Here is a 5,239-nt window from a genome sequence, read left to right as displayed (position 1 = left end):
AGTGCATTCGTTTCACAAAAATTCTCCATGACTCACGTGGTGAACTTTTGTTAACTTATGGGAATATTGGCTTATATTGCCACACGCGGGTGCGATGTTTTTTACCGGAACAAAATATTTCAGAAAACACCAAAACATGAGTTTTTAAAATATTGGAGTGGATTGGGTGCGTTCGTTTCGAAAAATCTCTCCGTGACTCGCGCGGCGAAATTTTGTGAATTAATGCTAATATTGGCCTATATTGGCACACGTGGGTGCGTTGTTTTTTACCATGACGAAAAAAGTTCAAAAAGCACCAAAACACGAGTTTTGGAAATACTTGATTGGATTTTGTACGTTCGTTTCGAAAAATCTCTCCGTGACTGTTGATGTGAAAACACGGCGCCCTGTGAGATCTGCTTAACTTCAGTGCGGATCCAAGGTTAGCCTCGAGTGTGTTAGGGGTGTGCCAGTTAATTTGATCCTTCATCAAGAAAAACAAGAAAAAACAGAGTTAGTCAGCCGATAGGCCGATAGCATATCATTGGTGGTCTTAGCCGATGTAGTTAGACCAAATCAGCTATAGACTGTGTAGATAAGTGAATATTAAACTCTAAACATGTCTCATCAGCTGTAATACTGTCTATCAGATTTAATAAAGAAGTTTAAGACAATACTATGAAGATAGCCGATGGAACAATATTTAAAGCAAGGAAGATAATGTACTAGCTAATACTCTAGTACAAACTTATATAGGCAAATCAATCTATATAAATATATCAAACTGTGATTGGTTAGTAGTTTAGATAGCCCAGCCAATACCAATTTAGCTTAATATAATTATATAGAAAGATCTGTCAATATAAGTGGCAAATATACTAAAACTTTAGTAAAGGAGCACGTATGTATATTAGTAAGAACGATCGAAACCCCGATACTACCCTTATTAACGGTCAAGAAGCAGGCTAGGGATCATGGTTCTAAACACAACTTAGTAGGTCGAATATATTGATGCGGCACTAAGTATGAAAAGAAACATGATATCTAGACAATCAAGCCGTTGACTGAATTTTCAGGGTGGTAGATGTCTAAGCTAATCTAATCAAGCAACACAATTTAGCCGATACCGGTAGGAACCCTAAAGCAAGAAGCAGTCGATAGAAGTAAATTGATGTGCTGAGACTAGATTAACAGAGACATATGATAGCAATGGTCATGATAAAAGGACTAAAATATCTAAAACGACATAATAGCCCCGATAGCACAAGCCATCGAGACATGTTACCTCTTGCGAAGCGAACTCATCGAAAAGTAAAAGAGAAAAAGGTGGCGATGCGCCGAAGTTGTATTGGTTTGTATCCCGTATTATAATGCTATGGGGTTCATATTTATACCCCGAGTATAGACTTAGTCCATTATGGACACGACTCAAACCTTCCTAAAGATAAAATACAAACAAGACCATATACAGGTCTCTTACCATATCTCTAACAAACCAACTCAAATATCCTAATTAATAGATACAATTACCTTAATTGAGCTCTATCTTTATTTGGCAATGACGGTTATCTTGAACCCAAGTTATACCGTATCTGCCACTTGCCATATTGGCCAAGCCAAGCTTCTGTTCGGTTTCCAGCCGATACGATACTTGGCCGATGCGCAGTCCGACTTGGAGATCAACTCGATTTTACACCAAATTGGAGTGGATTGGGTGCGTTCGTTTCGAAAAATCTCGCCGTGACTCACGTAGAAAATAGTATCATTTTATGCAATTTTGGCATTACGTGGGTGCGATGTTTTTCACCGGAACGAAATATTTCAAAAAGCACCAAAACAAGAGTTTTGGAAATATTGGAGTGGATTGGGTGCGTTCGTTTCGAAAAATCTATCCGTGACTCGCACGGCAAACTTTGGTGAATTAATGCCAATATTGGCACATGTGGGTGCGATGTTTTTTTACCGGAACAGAAAAAAGTTCAAAAAGCACCAAAACATGAGTTTTGGATATATTGGAGTGGATTGGGTGCGTTCGTTTCGAAAAATCTTTCCGTGACTCGCACGGCAAACTTTGGTGAATTAATGCCAAATTTGGTAGTCGTGGGTGCGATGTTTTCCTGATGAGGACATCAACACCAATGATACATCCACGCCTCCACAAGTACAACTTCATGGTCCTATTACCCGCGCTCGTGCACATCAACTCAACTATCAAGTGCGTTCATTCTTAAATTCATATGATTCTTATTTATACCCCGAAGACACATGCACTCTTGTTTTACTTAGGAACAATGGAGAGGATCAAACGGGGAGAGGATTCGTGCAGGATGGATTTGAACTGCAGCACAGTGCCAACTTCTGACGGCGGCCACGACTTCATGCGAACTCCGATTTGGGCGTGCAAGTACTTCATGGAAAGCTTGTCAAGTCTACTTTAAATGGACCTAGCCTCATGTCCATATGAGTTCTGGAGGGCCATAATCTTCGTTTTACTATCGAGTCCTTTTCTGTCCACGGTGCCACGTGACCTCTTTGGGCCGAATAGGCCGTGTATCAAGTTGGGTCCATTAGGGATGTGTCCTAGGGTTGGAGAACAACCCCAGCACTGGCCTGTGGACATCCTCCTCCTCTTCTTATAGCTTTCTCCGCCGCCAAGAATAATCGGGTTTTGTTTAGATCAAAGTATAGCATCGTTGCTTTGCTGAGTTCATCCTGTGATCGGTTAGATCGCCAGATTGCTTGTTACTGAACCCCACTTGTTACTTCTGTTGATTCAATCCAATATCTTTGATTCGGAAATTAAGTTGCTTGATCATCTTGTTCTTGCTGGTTCTCGATTGCTTGTAGGAACAAATACCCTCGTGGTTGGGCTAATCGTGCATCCATCGAGATTCACGACCGCATCTGAAGTTGGTGTAATAATTACTAAGGTGCAACATCCCTGGATAGTTGTAGTCGGATCGCTAGCGTCGCTCCATCCAATCGACTTATCCTTCTCATTGAAAGATCGGGACACTCTCGAGCACATCAGGTGGTATCAGAGCTTTTAGGTTGTTCGGTGAGAGATTTATCATTTCGCAATTTTTTCCTACAGTCCAGAAAAAGGCAATAGAAATGTACATATCAGTATATTAGTATTCCCTGATCCTATAAGCCCTTGAGCCTTTTACTAGTACTGCTTATTTAGGGCTTATTGAGTTTTCGATTGCATCGGTTGTGTTAATTTGCTGGTCTTAGTGTCTAGTCAATTAGAGTTTTGAGTTCTTGCCACCGCACATCGCCATTTTTTTTCTTTTTCTCCATCACTACCGCCATCACCACCATGGCAGCCATACACCAATCCTTTTTCATATGTGTTTGATCCGTTTCCTTTGAGTATTTTTTGTTTCCATTGCTCCTACCACCACTAGAAAGGAAATAGAGCCCTGTTTCGAGTGACCTTCATTAAAACAGTGATATCCTTTTAATACCGGCTCGAAATTAGGTTTATAATATATCCACAGATATCTACAAAAAAAGTTACATCCATTTCTCCCCCGATTTCATCACCAATGGAAAGTTACATCGGGTTCGGCAAATTTAAAATCGCCAAATTCCACTTGCAAAATTCTGTTTTCGAGGCAAGAAGCTTCGGGACCTAATCGGATAGAACTTTGAAAAATTCTACAAGCTTCATACTTTGTCCGTTTGAGATAATAATTTCTGTGGTTGGTTCCAGTGTCCTCTCAGTTGTGAAAAAATATCAAAAAATAAAAGAAAAATAAAAAAGGTCATGTCTCTCTCCTTAGCACTAGAGAGAGAAAGCAAAAAAAAGAGAAGGAAAGAAAGAAAAGTGATGAGGAGCTGACTTGCGTGAGTATCCCCCACCATTCCCTGTTGTCACCACCACCTTCCTGTCATTGCTCATGTTTGGTTTGTGTATTGTGGCGTCCTTTGTGGTTAGGCTTGTGTCTCTACTTTGGCTAGCCTAGGACCAACATTGTACCAACCTTGAGCGATTATTCAACTTGCTTTGACTAACGTGGTTTCTGGTTTCTAACACAGCCCACCCATAGCTCCACCGGTTCGACTAACACTTGACAGGGATTCAGCAACCAAGGCATCAATACACCTTCTCCAGAGGTTCATCCAAGTTCGACGGTTGCCGTCACCTCCTGTTTGGTGTGATGAGAATTGGTAAGAGCTTATGGAACAGGTTGAGAGTGAGTGACTTTGATAGATAGAACCACATCCAACTAGTTTAGTAGGATTTTTTTTGTTTTTCTTCTTCCTTTTTCATTTACTGATCCATAGTATTTGTTTTGTCTGTTTCTTTTGTTTCTAACCATGTTAGGTGCAGAGCATTCCAACCCCCACTCACCCAGCGCAAAAGGAATTATTCAGCATTTTGACATGTTAGTGAGGGACCGCATACAAGGGCTCGAGGAGGATGTTAGTATCACCAACGAAAAGCTTGGTCATGTTGAACGCACGCAGATTGATTCCAACACAAAGCTTACCACCTTGGAAGCTTCTGTGGCCACGGTGAACACCACTTTTGATGGTATTGTGAGGCGTCTTGATGAGTTGGCCGAGCATCCCACCATGGTAGTGAGATGGATGACCATGACTACGTTGGTGATTCTAAGGATGATCTAGACCAGCGACGACTTCGCTTCAACCGCCGTGGTATAGCTCATCGTTGGCCACGCCGTGAGGTACAGAATAATGATGATTCATTTGGTAAGATTAAATTCACAATTCCTGCTTTTGATGGTAAGTATGACCCTGATGCTTATCTTTCATGGGAGTTTAGCAGTAGATCAAAAGTTTGCTTGCCATGATGTTCCGAGGACAAGAGGATTAGGGCTGCCACTAGTGAATTTACCGATTTTGCCTCTGTTTGGTGGAGTGAATATCGTCGTACTCATATAAATGCTTTGCCACCTACTTGGGATGATTTGAAACGAATTATGCGTGCTAGATTTGTACCTTCATATTATGCACGTGACATGTTAAATAAGCTGCAGCAATTGAAACAGGGTGGTACTAGTGTGGAAGAATATTACCAAGCGCAACAAATGGGTATGTTACATTGTGGGTTAGTAGAGGACGAGGAGGCTGCCATGGCTCGATTCTTGGGGGGCTTAGCCCGAGAAATTTATGATATTCTTAGTTACAAAGAGTATAATAATATATCTCGGTTATTTCACTATGCATGTAAAGTTGAAAGGGAAGTGCAGGGACGACGTGGTGCAAACAAGGGCTAACATTCCTGCAG

Source organism: Oryza sativa, chromosome 12, assembly GCF_034140825.1.
Source record: "Oryza sativa Japonica Group chromosome 12, ASM3414082v1".
NCBI lineage: Eukaryota > Viridiplantae > Streptophyta > Magnoliopsida > Poales > Poaceae > Oryza > Oryza sativa.
This window is presented reverse-complemented; position numbering follows the sequence as displayed.